This window comes from Siphateles boraxobius, unplaced genomic scaffold, assembly GCF_051911475.1.
Source record: "Siphateles boraxobius isolate OS27281-9 unplaced genomic scaffold, OSU_SipBor_1 29, whole genome shotgun sequence".
Taxonomy (NCBI): Eukaryota; Metazoa; Chordata; class Actinopteri; order Cypriniformes; family Leuciscidae; genus Siphateles; species Siphateles boraxobius.
In genome coordinates, this window is record NW_027508908.1 from 12,485,312 (window position 1) to 12,503,317 (window position 18,006).

General features: G+C 42.3%; 1 long non-coding RNA gene across 1 annotated transcript in view; it reads right to left on the reverse strand.

The window, feature by feature from the left end:
- LOC143753843 (uncharacterized) overlaps nt 1-18,006 on the reverse strand; it is a 324,709-nt gene that overhangs the window by 153,055 nt on the left and 153,648 nt on the right. Inside the window, exon 3 of the long non-coding RNA XR_013207821.1 lies at nt 10,219-10,258. This is a non-coding gene — a long non-coding RNA (uncharacterized LOC143753843). The remainder of the gene's footprint in view (nt 1-10,218; nt 10,259-18,006) is intronic.

The window sequence follows — 18,006 nt, forward strand, 5'->3', positions numbered from 1 at the left end:
TTTGCTCTCGAGGGAGCAGACTGTGAGCATTGCGAGCGTTTGCCGTTAAGGACGCTCCGCTCCCGCCGGTCGCTCTTTGAGGAGAGCGGTTCGGTGCGCGCTCCCCGCGGTTCGGGTCCCGCTTCTGCCGAGGCAGAGCGGCGGCGCTTATCGTGGGGATCGCAGATGGATCTCACAGCGGGGTTTGAGACGGGCTCTGCCTTATCTCTCCCTTCACCTGTGAGATCCAGTGCCTCAGTCCCGGGTTCGGAAGCACGCGCTGCGGTTTCTTCCGCTCGGGCTGAGGCACCAATGCTATCCAGTTCTGAGGAACTTGATGTTGTTAGTGTTGAGGGAGATGTGGAGGATTCGCCACCCCACACTCCTGAGAGTGATGAGCTTTTGGAGGTGTTAACAAGAGCTGTTGAAAAACTTAATATTGAATGGCCAGTGACTAGACAGGAGTCTGTTTCTAAATCAAAGTTGGATGAGAGATTTTTGCCGTCACGTGTGCAGCCTCCACGCCGGTGCCTGCCGTTTTTCCATGATCTCCACACCGAGGTGTCGAAATCATGGAGAAAACCGGTGTCATATAGAGTGTTTAGTCCCCAGACTTCAACATACGCTAATGTTATGGGAGCCAAGGCTCATGGTTATGGTGCGTTGCCTCGTGTGGAAGAGACGCTTGCGAGCCATCTCTCCCCCGAAGCAGCATCATCTTTTAAGGCACCGGCATTACCCACCAAGCCTTTAAGAAACACTTCGGCTTTGGTGGGTAAAGCATATTCGGCAGCAGGTCAGGCTGCGTCATGTCTGCATACTATGTCAATCTTGCAGGCATACCAGGCTGATCTGCTAAGGGACATGAGTGAGAGTGAGGAGGTCAGTACTGACGTAGTTCGCGAACTGCGTCAGGCTGCTGATTTATCCCTGCGTGCCACCAGAGAATCGGCCAAATTAATGGGTCGTTCTATGGCAGCTCTGGTGGCCGCAGAAAGACATTTGTGGTTAAATCAGACTAATATTAAAGAGAGAGAAAAAGCTTTTCTTTTAGATGCTCCTCTTTCTCCCATGGGGTTGTTTGGTGATGCTGTGAATTCAGTTATCGATAAATTCCAAGAAGAAAAGAAACAAACTGCAGCTTTTAAAAAGTTTCTTCCCCTTAAAGTTCATGTCCCTGGGGCTGCTGGGCGGGAGCAGCCCCGGCCGTCTTCGAGCTCATCACATAGAGCGCAGCAGAGGCAGAGTGTCGCGTCTCGTGCTCCCCCTGCTGGACAGTGGGCTCAGCCGCGACACTCTCAGCCGAAGCCTTCTCCCAGTAGAACTGATCTGAGGACAGTTATATTGGCTAAGAAGGCTTCGGCTAAGAAGAAGTCCTGACGCCAAGCCGTTCAGGATGCTGAGGGTGGTCCCCACCGAGGCGGAAAGGTGTTCACCTCTTTTTACGGTGCCCATTCCTCCTCGGTGCCCTCAGGGGCTCGTTCTGCCAACCCCGCCTTTATGCCGGGGCACAGACGATCCCAGCGAGCGCTTTCCCGAGGGACGCTCGCTCCCTCTGAGGAGGGTCTCAGAGCGGTCAGACCAGTTGTTCCCTGCCGGTGCGCCGTTACAGGGCGCTGCGTCTGCTGCTCAAGTTACACCAGAGGCCAGTCTCGAGAGGCTGGTACCCTTAGTAGAATTTCTGGCAGAGTGGAAAAGCCTTCCAAAAATATCTCATTGGGTCCTGCAGACAGTAGAAAAGGGTTATGCTATCCAGTTCAGGTGTCGTCCACCAAAATTCAGAGGGGTTCTGCACACAGTGGTGGGCCCCGAGCAGGCTCTGGTATTGGAACAAGAGGTGAAAACGCTCCTTCAAAAAGAGGCTATAGAACGGGTTCCTCCTCCCAGTTTGGAGTCAGGTTATTACAGCCGATATTTCATCGTTCCAAAGAAGGATGGGGGGTTGCGTCCGATTTTAGACCTGCGCATATTGAATCGCTCGGTAGGGAAGCTAAAATTCAAGATGCTCACTATCAAGCAGATCGTGTCTCAAATCAGGTCCGAGGACTGGTTTGTCACGATAGATCTGAAGGACGCATACTTCCATGTGTCCATCCTTCCACAACACAGGAAGTTCCTGAGGTTCGCCTTCGGGGGCGAGGCGTACCAGTACAGGGTTCTTCCGTTTGGCCTAGCTTTATCTCCCCGCACTTTCACGAAATGCATGGATGCAGCACTAGTGCCTCTGAGGCTTCAGGGCATTCGTATTCTCAATTACATCGACGATTGGTTGATTTTAGCTCAGACCGAGCAGATGGCGGTTCGGCATCGAGATGTCGTCCTCGCTCATATCAGAAAGTTGGGGTTGAGGCTGAACGCAAAGAAAAGTGTATTATCTCCTTCCCAGAAGACCACTTTTCTGGGTGTCGTTTGGGATTCGGTATCGATGCGGGCGCGACTCTCTCCGACCCGCATCGCTTCGATTCTCTCAGCTGTGAAACAAGTGAAGCTAGGCCAGCTACTCACTGTCAAGCAGTTTCAGAGACTGTTGGGTCTGATGGCAGCAGCGTCCAACGTTATACCTTGCGGCCTGTTGTACATGAGACCGCTACAGTGGTGGCTCAGGACCAAGGGATTCTCCCCGAGGGGAAATCCGCTCCGCACGTTCAAAGTCACGCGGCGCTGCCTTCGTGCTCTGGTCATGTGGAGAGAAACTTGGTTCCTATCCAAAGGTCCTGTGCTGGGGGCTCTTTGTCGTCGCATAACGCTAACGACGGATGCTTCCCTCACAGGGTGGGGGGCGGTCATGAGTGGTCGCCCAGCCCAAGGTCTGTGGCAGGATCATCATCTTTCGTGGCACATAAATTGTCTAGAGATGTTGGCTGTGTTTCAGGCTCTGAAACACTTCCTAACAGACCTGAGAGGCCATCATGTGTTAGTTCAATCAGACAACACGTCGGTGGTCTCTTATATAAATCATCAGGGGGGCCTGCGGTCTCGCCGGCTTTACAAGTTGGCCCGTCAGATCCTCCTGTGGTCCCAAGGGAAGCTACTATCTCTGAGAGCAATGTATCTCCCTGGGTATTTGAATGTGGTAGCAGACTCCCTGTCGAGGCAGGGGCCGAGGCCAGGGGAATGGAGACTCCACCCCGAGGTGGTGGAGCTCCTTTGGTTGAGTTTCGGTCGCGCCGAGGTGGACCTATTCGCTTCCAAGGAGACCACTCATTGTCATCGGTGGTTCTCCATCACTCTTCCAGCCCCCCTGGGGTTGGATGCTATGGTGCAGCCGTGGCCGAGGTCACGTCTGTACGCCTTTCCCCCGATTGCTCTGTTACCAGGAGTTCTGGAGAGGGTCCGCCGGGACGGGGTCAGTCTACTACTAGTAGCCCCGTTCTGGCCGGCCCGAGTATGGTTTGCGGACCTGATTTCTCTCCTGGACGGTTCTCCTTTGGAGCTCCCGGTCAGGAGGGATCTACTCTCCCAGGCGGGGGGCACGATACTTCACCCCCGCCCAGAATTGTGGAAACTGTGGGCTTGGCCTCTGAGGGGGCCCAGCTCATAGACTCCGGTCTCTCAACCGAGGTTGTTGAGACCATTCTTAACTCCAGAGCTCCATCCACGAGGAAGCTTTATGCCTTGAAGTGGAAACTTTTCACTTCTTGGTGTGGAGAACACCTGCAGGACCCAGTTAACTGCCCAGTGGGTGCAGTGCTGGAATTCCTGCAGGAGCGCTTCTCCACAGGGTTATCCCCCTCCACACTAAAGGTGTATGTGGCGGCACTAGCTGCTTACCACGTCCCTTTCAGTGGAGTTTCTCTTGGGAGACACCCGCTTATAACTCGTTTCCTCCGTGGCACTTTGAGGCTGAGGCCAGCAGTTCGTACGAGGGTGCCGACTTGGGATCTGGCCATTGTATTAGAAGGTCTTTCCCTAGCTCCTTTTGAACCTATCGAAGAAGTTCCCGAGAAGTTTCTCACTTTTAAGACTATCTTTTTGCTTGCTATCTCTTCACTAAAAAGAATCGGAGATTTGCAGGCTCTGTCGGTTTCACCCTCGTGCCTGGAATTTGCACCTGGCATGGTTAAAGCTTTTCTGCATCCTAGACCAGGTTACGTTCCTAAGGTTCCTACTAATATTGTTAGACCTACGGTTCTGCAGGCTTTCTGTCCTCCTCCATTTATGTCATCGGACCAGGAGAAACTTAATTCACTCTGCCCTGTTAGGGCATTAGACGCTTATGTCCACAGAGCTGCCCTGTGGAGGAAATCAGAACAACTTTTTGTATGTTTCGGGCCACCCAGGAAAGGGTGTCCGGCGTCTAAACAGAGAATGAGCAAGTGGGTGGTTGAGGCTATCTCACTTGCTTATGAGTCGGCTGGCCAGCCTTCACCTTTGGTTGTCCGAGCTCACTCTACCAGGAGTATGGCTGCTTCTAAAGCTCTTTTGTCGGGGGTTTCCCTGAGTGATGTTTGTGATGCGGCTGGATGGTCTTCACCGCATACTTTTATTAAGTTCTATGACCTAGACTTAAGCTCTACCCCTGGGGCACAGGTGCTCTCGTCCTCTGTGCGCTAGTCTCACATGACGGTCATTTGGTCCTATGGCGACGTGGGTATTCGCGTTCCCGCAGCGTTTGACGCAGCTCGAAGTTCCCTTGAAAGGGAACGTCTCGGTTACGTATGTAACCCTAGTTCCCTGATAGGGAACGAGACGCTGCGTCGCTCCGCCATACTCCCGGCACTCCCGTTAGCGCTTCCTTCAAGCCTATCAGAAGCTAATGCGCTTGTGTTTTTGGGGTGCTTTATAGTTTCCTGGTCGATGACGTCACCCGCCTATGACGTTTCATCTCTCCATTGGGCTGATTCCATACGTGCTTCATGACGCACAACGCAGGGGCGTTCCCGCAGCGTTTGACGCAGCGTCTCGTTCCCTATCAGGGAACTAGGGTTACATACGTAACCGAGACGTTTTCTCTAGAACTCGATGTGGTGAACCATATGTGTAATACTCGTAGCAAGACACCAAAACCAAACTACAAGGAACAAATTTATAACTGCCACAAAACTATATATTTTAAAAATCACAATGTAGTATCAGGGCTGGTAAGAAATATATATGGCCAGTAATTTTTTTCAATTCACCTACCATTGGCAAGTGAGGTGAAAAGTTAATTTTGGACCCTGCCTGCAATACAAGAGCATACATTTATCTAACAATGGCTACAAGCATGCTCACGGGCTGAAGACCTGTCTTAAAACCTGTGCAAATTTGTTGTTGAGCAAAAAGCCAGGGTAAAAAAAGACAAATCAAAACGCTATTAAATCATGCATTCCATGTTGCACTGACATTGCATCAGCTTCTTATTCAGTGTAAATTGTGTGCAAAAAAAAATTCCAGTATGTTCGGCAAACACATTAGCGGTGAGGGAAATTAGCTAAAGTCCTAGTCCCTAAAATCCTAATACACTCATTGTTCTACTTCAGCAATGTATTTTGTAAATTCATATCGATAGATAGATAGATAGATAGATAGATAGATAGATAGATAGATAGATAGATAGATAGATAGATAGATAGATAGATAGATAGATAGATAGATAGATAGATAGATAGATAGATAGATAGATTTTTTGAATTTTTGATTGAACTATCGCTTTAAGGGAAACCATATCAATACAGATGACTGTAAAAAATGAAAAAAACAAAACAAACTATTGAGCAGAGTTAGGCAAAATACATCTTTAAATTATTTTTTTTTGTAAAGTTACACTGGTGCTTTAGTTGGTGAAACCGGCACATAATATTGTAATTATGAGATCACAGAAAGATTAGGGATATGAGTAATTACAGCGTGTATGAGGCAAATATAGTTAATCAAAGTGAGCCAAGATTGTGGTTTTCACACCCTTGCAGGCACCCATTTCGGCTGCAAATGAGGTAATCTTCAAATGATCTGAGTGATTGATAGGGTTTGATTTAAACTTCACAAGCTTAAATACACACACTGATGTTGCCACCCTCACAAGCCACTTCCATAAGTGTGTTTAACCAGTAGACCAGAACGGTGAGAGCCAAAGAGATTTCTTCATGCAGTCCCACAATGCACTTTTTTAAAATCAAACAGCAGGAACCCAGTGTTCATCACATAGCATATTAATTGTATCTAGCTGATTTAAACTTTGAATTAGAGCTAAAACTTCTCTTAACACCATCACACACAATGCCACTAAAAATAAAAGTCTATGACCTGGTTTCACAGACAGGACTTAGAATAAGCAGGATTAGGCCTTACTTTAATTAGGACATTCAAGTAGCTTTTATAAACGTGCCTTGGAAAAATAAAACATTGCTGGTGTGCAACTTGCGACAAAAGAACAGCACTGACATTTTTTAAGATATGTCAGTGCAAGTTGCTTTAACTTGCAAGTTGTTAAAACAGCTCTAACATGCATTTTAGTCTGGTACTACGCTTAAGCGTTGTCTGTGAAAGCGGGGGTAAATTAAAAAAGAAAAAAAAAACTTGTTAAATCTGCTCTAAAAAACACATGTAACACATTAACCTACTCTATCATTCCCTATGATATTAGGGCATTGGGAGATGTCTTGGTGTTGTGATGTGTGCACAGCTCTCAAAGTTTGTTTGTTTTTATGAATTTTAATCAGCACATCTGTAAACCCCCAACCTGCTTCCACACATATGCAGAACTGCATCCGCCTCATAAGGCAAACAGCTGCCGACTGCTATCACTGCAAAACAATCTTCCCCTATCTACTACAGCCATTATACCACTGCCTGCCTCTTCATCTACTCTCATCTCAATAGTTTAGCAGAAATAAAGTGATGGAAAACTAAAAACCATCTGAATTTAGCTTCCATAATTTATGTCTGCTTGAGATTTAATCCATTGTTTTATTCCTAACCCATTTTGGGATGGATTCAGCAAGCAATCAGCAGCATACAGGCTTCACAATCACATCCAGTATTTGCATCTTTCATTTGACACAATGATGAATGTTTGCGCTTGACATATGTCGTGTACACCAGCAAAAAGGCAACCCCGGTCATCTTGCATCACGCTTGACCTTACATGATCAGTGGAAAGATCGAGGACAGAGGATTCTGATTATTCAGCAACAGTGGGGTTCTGTATACCGAGTGCCATGTAGCACGGAACGCGCAAACGCCACACGCTGAGCCACCCAGCTGCGCTCAGATCTGTAATTGGGTTAGAGGGATACAGCATTCGCTGCTGCCTGTCTGAAAATGGCTTGAAAGGGAATAGAAGAGTTGTAGACACTCGGGGATCTGTGTAGCTTAAATGAACTGCGGTCCAACTAGGAGATGGCACTGAAAGAGAAAACTCTGTTGAGCCATATTTGCTCTAGTTTCACTCACAAAGACAACAATCCCTGCTCCAGAAGCTAGTACAGTTACCTGCTAATGAGCAGTGCCAGCACGGTTATGTACAGTTGGCCAGCGTACCAGCACAAATCCACATACCAATGACTGGTAGGTGGATGATCGCTCAACCACAGCACCCTGATGGGACCAAAGAGGCCAAGCGGTATCTAATGCAATCTCACAACTGGGTTTGCCAAAAAGTGCTATCATTAAAGCTGCAGCATAGCAGTGAGTGCAGACATGACAAGGTTTGGCATGAGAGACATTGTGGCTTGCTGTCAGGAGGAGCGCTCACCCACTGAGCATCCGCTCACATTACACAGCCAGAAGTAAATATTCTCTGGACGATAGCATCGGTCGCGGCTGTCCGTAAAGACTGCAGGTGTACTCACTCTACTCAGGCCTTATCTCCGTTGAGCAGAAGGGCAGTTAGAAGGATTGGAGAGTGTCGTAGGCATTAGGCATCATGCTGCGACTCACGCCCACACAAAAGCCTTCTCTCTCCATTAGCCTGACGCAAGAAATGGCCGAAACTACTTTGAGTGGATCGACCAGTGCAGCGTCTTTGAACACTTTGATATTCAAAGGCCTCTTTCTCATGGAAAACAGAATAAAGGTAAAGTAAGATATAGGTCTGTGAGGACAAAGAAGAAGATGGAAAAGCAGATTTACCTGCTGAAATTAGGAAACTGATCGATAACACATAAAATAACTGTCAATTTAATAATTCTTTAAAACTTTTAAGGATTTAAAAAGAAAAAAAGTCCCTTAATACATGCGTAATTTCTCTAAAGGCCTGTAAAAGATGATAAGCAACTGAACAAGGTATTATACTTAATTTAAATCAAAGTAAATCCGTTTTAATTAAAAACATTTATAGTAAGCTACTCAACCTTCACGTCCACTCACAACTAGCAATAATCAAGTGGCAATTAATCTGACAGTGAAGGTTATTTTCCTCTTGCGTTGTCTTCTTTGGACTCTCTCAAATGGAGCAATTCTAATTGTTGCCTAAAGTTGTTTAAAGGGAATTAAGAGTAATTGGTTTTTCTTTGTCAAATTTTAGATTAGAAAGAGCAGCACTGGTGTAAATTTCATAAACCTTCAGTAACAGTAATGTGGATGGTGCTTCAGAGAATAAAGCAAAGTTAAATGAAATGAATATTTTAGTGTTTCATTTATAGACAATCAAGAATATGTCCAAAAGCCTTATATTAGACAGATAATGAAATTAAAGATATCACTTTAACAAGATTTCAATTCCCCTAAATTACATATACAGTGTTTTATTCAAATTTTGATGTAAGAGTGCACATTTTTTTTTATAATTGGGTAATGACTCCTCTATTTCAGACTACTTATATCAAAACAAGGTCTTTCTGATATATCTGAGATGTGATGTTACAGTACTTTTAATTTATGTACAATTAAATAAATGTGTCTTCTAAATACCATCAGGTTTTGGAATGTAACAGAAAAAAAATTATAAGGTATGCAACAACATGTACAACAAATGTAATTAACAACCTATTAAATATTATTATATTTATTTGGATCGGACATACCTTCACTGCTTCCTCATGGCAAACTTTATCCTTGATTTTGTGCAAGCATATCCTTTCAGAAAATCGTTTGTGTTATACATAGAAATAAAAAAATAATAAATAATAATATCAACCACAAAATATGTTCAAACTGCACACATTTTGTAATCCAGGGATTCACCCGCAAGCCCATATGTGGTGTCTGTTTGAGCAGCACAGGCCTTTATGGTTCCTAACTGTTACAAAGATCTTAGTGTCAATTGATAGCATCTATTACGTGCTCTTTTCAAATGTGCAAACCAACTGCACTGCATTGGCTAATTTAATCCATCCACCCTGGATTAGTTTCTTTGACCCTGATTTTCTCACACACACACACACACATACACAAACACAAATATGAGCATGCATGCTCACATACACAGCACCCGCTCTTCTCGAAAAGCCTTATTTTATGCTTATGTGGTATAATAGCCGGCATTCAGAGCTGGGCCAGTCAGAAAGAGTTCTCCAGGGTAAAGTGCAGGCCCCCAGTGTGGAGCAACTGTGGGAAAGCAGCATGGTGCAGGGATGCACAGTTACACCAAAGTGAACAGTAGGATCCAAGAAAAACGAGAGGGGGGAAGGGTGAGATGAGAGAGAGAACGAGTGTGTTCATGAGTCTGCATGCACAAGAAAGCAAGAAAAAGAGAAAGGGAGTGTGTGTGAGAGGGCATGACAAAGGAAGAATAGTGAATTCACAGGACTTTGCTAGAGGGTGGAAGCGTACAATGAGTTGATGTGAGGGGTCATCAGTCAATCGATGGGCGTGCAGGTAGACAGAGAGACATCAGACTAGGGTGGTCCCAATACATCTAAAATAGAGAGACAACTCCACACTGCGTGTAGAGGGTGCAGGAAAGTGTGTGGGGGGCAGATGTGTGTGTGCGCACATCATATGGAGATTGACAGTATCATCCAGAAGGCCTTTTGGCAGCTTTCATATCTCTTCTGATGGTTCAGAAACTGTAGCAACACAGTTTAGCCCCTGGCTACCTGACTAGCAATGAAATAAAATTTTAAATTGTATTACACTGATGCAATTCTCTCAAAGTGGGAGATAATCCGCGTCAATGCGAAACAATAAATTATATAAAAAAATAAATTAAAAAAGGAACAATTAAATAATACAGCTACTGCAAACAGATCAAGGACATTATTCTATCTGTAATATATTGTGGTATATTCGTGAATTACTTATTTACCTTTGTAGTTTTTATCTTATTGTGGTCTTATACCATGGCTGTACTTTCAGCAAATAGGATGTGTCACTTACATGTACAAATGGTCATCATCTAGGACGAGGATGCAGAGGCCTGTGAACAGAAACAGAGATGTAAAAAACAGATATTCAAAAGACAAGACAATCTCTATAAAACATGTATCAGTGTTCGAGAACAACTCTGCATCTTCAGTTTCATCAAACACAGAAACACAAAAACACACACATACACTGTATGTCAATGGAGGACGAGTCAGAAGAAGCTGCTCTCACACCAAAGAGTGAGAGAGATGTTTAATGTCTGCATTTGATTTATTGGAAAGCGTGCTCTGAAGCCTGATGCCTAAGCTGTAACACCAGACCTCTTCTCTTGCATCTGAAGGGCATTGAACACAATTCATATTCTATCAATTAAGAATATAAGAAACTATTTCACACAAATGTGTAATTTATATGCAAAATGTGAGCTAAATTGCTGCTTATCATTAGTAGTCTAATTGCACAATCGGGCTGCTTGAGGATCAAATGGCTGTGAATGGGGCACTTATTTCTGTCAGAAGTGGCTCTTCAGCCCCATCTACTGGGCCTGGACTCCCTCTCACCCAGCCGAAAAGGGGAGAGAACCTCCTCACCTCTGGGCTAAGAGGGAGACCTGCCAGTTGACCTCTCTGGAGGTAAGGACAATACGAACTCAGGAGAGGGGATGCTGGGAATGCTGCTATAGAATGAGTGGTTAGATCGTGAAAGGAAGGGGAATTAAGGTTCACACAATTTGGCTTCAAGATGGAAAGTCAAAAGTGCTGCAGATAATCAAGGTAAATTGCTTGTGCGTGTGAAGAAACTTTGCTTGACCTTATAGAATAGGGTGAAATTGAGAATTTGGGATGTTTGCATAATGTATTCTCACAAAGGTATCAATAATTCTGAGGATGAAGCAGATTGTCAGAAATTGTGCAGATATCATATTCCAAATAAGCCCAATGTGGGATCTAACACATTGCAATATCATTTTAATTATTATTCCTTGCATTTAAACTTAGAGCTAAATAATAATTATGAGATTTCATAAAATGTAAAACAAAGATATTCTATTTTGAGGTCACTTAGTACATTTGTGACATGAAGTGTGTTTACTTGTACAATACAATTTAAATTTGTCTTAATTTGTTATTAAAATTATATATAAATTGATTTATGCAACTACTGTCATTTATATTTACTGTTGAAAACCAATAAACAAGAAAATGAAATATAATATATATATAATTTATTCAAATCATTTAAAAGACAATTGTAATATAAATACACGCAAGTTCGGTATGGTTCTCGAATCCTATTGGCTGAGAGCCTTTTCATGCGACATTTACAAATATCACTATGGTTTTAACGTTTGTATACTCCTCTTGCAGCAGTTCTCACAGCGAGTGTCATGGCGGACGAGGAAACGCCATAATAGTACAAATACTATTGTTGTGTCACTGAATGTAGTTTTAAGAGTTTTTAGGCAAGTATGTAGTTATTTAGACCTCAAATATAAGACTTAGATATAAACATATTTAACAATTTGTTTAGAGAGAGAGAGAGAGAGAGAGAGAGAGAGAGAGAGAGAGAGAGAGAGAGAGAGAGAGAGAGAGAGAGAGAGAGAGAGAGAGAGAGAGAGAGAGAGAGAGAGAGAGAGAGAGAGAGAGAGAGAGAGAGAGAGAGAGAGAGACTGGAAGAGATTATAGTATTTTAACTTTTTACGTTAAAAAAAAATCACAATAAAGAGATGTTTTACCCTTAACTGCATAAGGGTTCCACATCAGCATAATAGGTGTAACACTGTGTATCTTAAATAACTCACTGACCATATTAACCTATTTGTACTAACTAAGGTCAGATTTCCATTTCCATTGAAGAATACAATGGTCTCTGGAACACTAAAATCATTGCACATTTTTTCAATTGAACTTTTGACTCAAAACTTTATGATGTGACTTCAATTTATAATGTGAAATTGTGTATTAAATTATAAAAATGCTAAACAATAAAAGTTTCACTAAAAGAACTAGTGTGCACAATCACTGCAAAAACAAGAGACATGTCCACATTTCCAACACTGTGCAGCATTAAATATGAACTGATGATAACTGAAATAAGTGTTCCTGAGCAAATTCAAGACTAAACAGCAAGTTCCTGCCTGCAGAACGTCTAAAAGAAAAATAAAGTGTCATCTGATCTCTTGGGTACCGTGTCACCATGACCGTGGCAAAAATTTCTCTAATAGCAAATGTTCTTCTTACTGGATTTTAAACTGTGCTTTTGTGACAGAAAACAGTAGACACAAATGAATTAGGTCTCATTGGTGACGCAACAGGGAGGCAAAAAGCCAGCCAGCCGTAAGAACCTCAGGTGAAGGTTAAGCAATGTCTCAAACACTGCAGAGCAGGTGAGAGAAAGAGGGAAAGAAAGCACTGATGAGGAGAAAGGTGACAGGAAGGCGGGAAGGGGGAGTTCTTGGCGAGGTGAAGGACTATCTCTAGAGATCTCCAGCAAAGGGAACAGGTTGACAGCTCGAGCTGGACTGCTAAGGGACCGGAGAGGCGCTAGGAACTCCACTCTGAATTCTGCGGAGACCAAAGCTGCCCGTACTCAAACAGACCCCTTTCCGAAGCTTCTTCATGCCTTGCTTGGCACATAACCCGCACTGGAGGCTTCCTTAGCTTTGAGGACCCACCAGGGGGAAGAGTGAATCACCCCTCTCGCCAGAGCTCTCACTCAAACTTTGGGTTAACAATGAGGAGTCGCCCCTTCCACCTCATCCGTGGATCAGGCTGTAGGGAGCTGGCTCAGGCACGGCTCAGAGCTGTAGGTGAATGACCGCAGACCCAGAGGAGGCAGAGCTCAGTTCTGACCCAGTGGATAGATAACAAACAGAAGAACCACTGCAGGGAAAAGTAGTCTAGCTCCTCTTAACTTTCAAGACAGAAACTTATGTTGGGGACAGTGTTATGCCTATTATAGAGCAGTACAAAGGGCCGGGCTAGTTCTTGAGAAAAGAATATATTTTGTTCTCCAAGAGAATCTATACTCAATAATGGTTAACAACTGACTGAGAAATTTAACTTAAATTATGGTGAGAGCAGTAATAAACTGAACCAAGCTGTGCACAAGGGACTGGCAGAATCAAAGGCCTAAAGATATTTCAATAAAGGGATATGAGGACACATTTACAAAATTACCGTAACGATTCTGAACTGTAAAAAGCCTTCACGTGCTTATAGAACGTGTAAACTCATAATTTACCCCATAATTTAGAAATACCCCAAGAGTATATATATATATATATATATATTAGGGCTGGGTAAAAAATATCGATTTCTCGATTTTAATCGATTCTCATTTTTACGAACCGATATCGATTCTTAAATCCCAAGAATCGATTAGTCATCCTGTTTTCAGTTGATGAATGAATGGAACATTGTAGCGCGCATCCCATCCAATAAACGCAATAATCTTTGTGCTTTGTTACTATTGATATGAAACAAATTCTCAGATTTCAAATTACGTCCATTTTCTTACGAAATTCAAAAACATAAATACCGTTTTGGCGCTGTGGTGTGAGATCACTCTGGCGCAGCTCAAGAGAAGCAGCAGCGTCGAGCACACATAATCTTCTCTTCCGCCTTAACCAGTTACCAGTTACAGCGTGAAATAAACATGAATGAGCATCTGAAAGTGTGTTAAAAGATAGAGTATAACTTATCGAAATCCTTGTTGTCACATGGAATCGCTCAATCATTGTTTCAACCGAGGAAAGACGTCAGTGAAACAGCTTGTAAACAATGTCATGTAAGTCACATTTACCTCAGAAAAACCATATCCAGTGACCATGAACTCGTTAGTCAGCTAGAAAAATTAACTCTAGAGAGGAGCATTTTGCTAAATATATGCACTATATTACATATGCATTTTATGTTATTTTATAATTATTTTATGTTTTTCAATATTTAATGCATGTTTGTATAAATCTGGCAAGTTTTTATGACAGCCACCATTTAAATATTTATATTTCATATAACTTTATTATTAGAAAAATAAATAAAAGTGTAATTGTTTGTATACAAATCAGTAAATCTTTACCTTTAATATTAGGCTATAGTAGGCTAATGAAACAATTTTAATGATACAACTGACTCCCATAGTTTACAGCATTGGTTAAGAGATTTGTTTTCCTTGAGAAAATTTGCCATGTATTGTACCTGATATCCAAAATAATCAATATTGAATCGAATCGAATCGTAATCGAAATCGAATCGAATTGCAAGCTTGTGAATCGAAATCGAATCGAATTGGGATATATATATATATATATATATTTTTTTTTTACTATATATATATATATATATATATATATATATATATATATATATATATAAGAATCGCTCTTGGGGTATTTCTATATCATACACGATCACTCTGCACAGCACCGTTTCATGTTGAATACCAGTGGTCAGGTGGTACAGCGACCACGTGGTACAAGTCGTAGCTCTCAGTAAATTATGAGTTTACATGTTCTATAAGCACGTGAAGGCTTTTAACAGTGCAGAATCGTTACGGTAATTTTGTAAATGTGTCCTCATATCCCTTTATTGATATATCTTTGGCTCGTTGATTCTGCCAGACACTTGTTCAGTTTATTACTGCTCTCACCAGAAATTGAAGTTAAATTTCTCAGTCTGTTGTTAATCATTATTGAGTATAGATTATCTTAAATTTATATAATATATATATATATATATATATATATATATATATATATATATATATATATATATATAAACTCATCAAATTATGAATTGTTTCTAGAATGTTTCAAGAGGTCTCTGAACTCTCTCATGCTGACAGGAAGCCTTCAGTTTAGTTTCAGAACAACAAACTCAGCTGAGGAGCTTGTGGGTGTGTGATTCAGCTGCAGAATTATTGCACACCTGCCCGTGATTGACACCCCCCGCAAGCGGCCCAGATTGGCAGAGTAATTAATGTCAGATTGCAGACTCTTTTGTGCCACTTTTCTCAACCAGAATCAAATACCCCCAACAAAGTGTAACCTTTGCTTTGCCTCCAGGAAAGAGAGGTTTATGAATTTGGATGCCCTTTTCTCTAATTACACCCAGTAACACAGTGACAAAGAACTGCAGAAAGAAACAAGGACTAAGAGGCCAATGCAAATCGCTAAATAAAATAATTTTGTCTTTTTGGGAAAATCTACAGGAGGATCATGTACTCGTTAGGCTGATAACATCAGTAAAATGATCAGTGTAGGGTAATAAAATGGGTTGTCACAACGCTGTGCTGTAATGATGGCTAGACCCTAGCCGTGTTCTGTCTGACAATGCACCAGATGAGAGGGATGATGTGTGGACACACGGCCTTTCTTGGTCTTGATTACCCTTGAGATAACTGGCCGCGCTGTGTAAGGATGTGATGAGCCCATCCTCTGGGAGTCATGTTTGTTCTAGGCTCTATCTGCTCAGTGTAATCAGTGTTTAAAGAACTTCTGCTTTCTGTGTCCACAGAGAAGCAGAATACTGTGGATCTGACTGGAATTGCGATGCTTCGAACTTGACTCAATTTATTGCTCATTGTTTGATTGAATCTACAATATACTTTATTTGTCTTAACTGGCAAACTAGCCAGTAATTGCTACCTGCTTATAAACCACTAAACTGCAAACTGTTCTATAAAATCAACCGGCAGTCAGATAAGCTGAAAGGTTACATTTTTCTTTTTTTCCACCCCTCAGCATTCTGTACGAAGATGACGTTTTTCTCAGATTCTGAGTGTGCACATTGTAAGAAAGAAAAATAAATTAATGAATAAACGAATTAACCAATCTGACCGTTAATTAACTAGGTTTGCATTTGCAACAGGGCTTGCAAGGCAGCAAGAGCATAGCGTTCAAGTTTTAGGTGATCTTAAAAATGGTGTAACTTTAATGAATAAAAAAAAAACATCTGTGCAATCCTGTGGCTCAGGATTATCTAAACTACAAAGCAAAGCTTGAGTCTGTACTTTAAGAAGTTGATTTAGGGTTAGGAGTTTAGTACAAACCCTAAACCAGAATGTGTGAGGAATATCAATACAGTCCCACCTTGCAAGTGCTGTAATTAATTCATAGATCAATTCAACATGAACGAGTAGCTACATCTTACTTGAATAAAACATTCATGAAACAGGGAAACACCTGAACAGGCTGAAATAAACTTTGTTTGATTTATAAAAGTTGCAGATGTATTACTGAGTAAATCTTTTAGTTGTGCCTCCAACTGAAGAACAATCTGTTTAGACCAGATGCCAGTCTGGATGCCATCCATAAAGCACCAGGCACACAGGTCCACATACTGCATGCGTCAACAGATTAAGAATGTTTTCTGAATCATTCTCTAAACAGCCAGCATGCTAACTCAACAAAAACTTCAGACTCATAGGCCCACACTAAAGCAAAGCACACAGACCTTTTCTTCTGGAAGCGTAAATCTGTGTAACAAACACAAATGCTAATCCTCCAGCAATTACGACTCCACACCGCACAGTCTTCTGCGCTGATTTATAGAAAATACTTCATTCATTATTAATATACAGAGGAGTGTGTACTAATAACCTGGGCTCCAGATGACGGAACTGAAAAGTGGTGTCTCTGCTAAACTGGACAATGAATATTTCATTGTGGAGGACTAGGCGTAGAGAAGAGATTGTGATTTATGACACAGGCGTGGATAACACAAACAGACTAATACGAACACAGCCAAACAAACTATATCGGTTCAAATGTGGATCTCTGTGCCGCCGAGAAAGCTAGCAGCTTGAGGGTGGTTCTATTTACTCTCACACCTGAATGTGTTTTACATGAAGATCAGAGTCATCATATGCTATATCTAGGTGGTGAAGGAGCATTATATATTCTTCAGTGCTGTCTAGCACAATATCTGACCGTGGTTCCTCCACATCAAACTGCTCTAATGGCAGTCATGAAGCTGGCAGTATGATAAGGGAGATAAATACACCTCAGCGAGACTGCAAATAGTGCTTACGCAAGACCCACAAACATGCAGACGGACATTTTATCTTGCATCTCCTACCTTTCTTTCAGCCTCACTCCCTCTCTCTTCCACACACACTTTCACACACAGGAAATGAGGAGGAGGGTAAAGAATGGCCCTGGCTACCTGTGAGACAAAGGGGGTTTCTCCTGCAATTTGGCTTGTAATCAGAAAGCATCAGCTGGGTCAGGAGGCTGCATTTCTTCACCTAATGCAGAAAGCCATTCTCTCCCTTCCCTCCTGGACATAAAAGAGTCATTTACTAAACATTTATCTTTTTTAAAAAGCCATTATGCCGTGTTACCGTGCTTGATTGTTTCTTTATTGAATTTGGGCAGTCTCGAGCCTGCGTTGCGCTTCAGGTCTGGCAAAATGATCTTTTCTCTCTTTCTCGCTCTCTTTATCCAGCTCACAAGTCCATTATAAGTGATGAAATAAAAAAAGCTGTGTGTATGGCTATGTGTATTGTGTGATGGAATGGGCCATACAATGGGTTTGATCATTGTGAGAGCGCTGGAAATTACGAACATCATTGCAACGCTTGCCCATTTCTGTTTTATGATGGATTGGGAATACAGTAAATACTGCTGTTAGCCACAGACATCAGTGTCAAGGCGAGCCGTATAATGGAGAACTATAGCCAATAGATGGTTACATTGGTGTTCTATTGCACGGTAAAGATGAACAGGGAGGTACTTCTGTATCCAATGTACATATTTTGGACAGTGAAGATAACCTGTTCATCTTTATCGCATGGGAA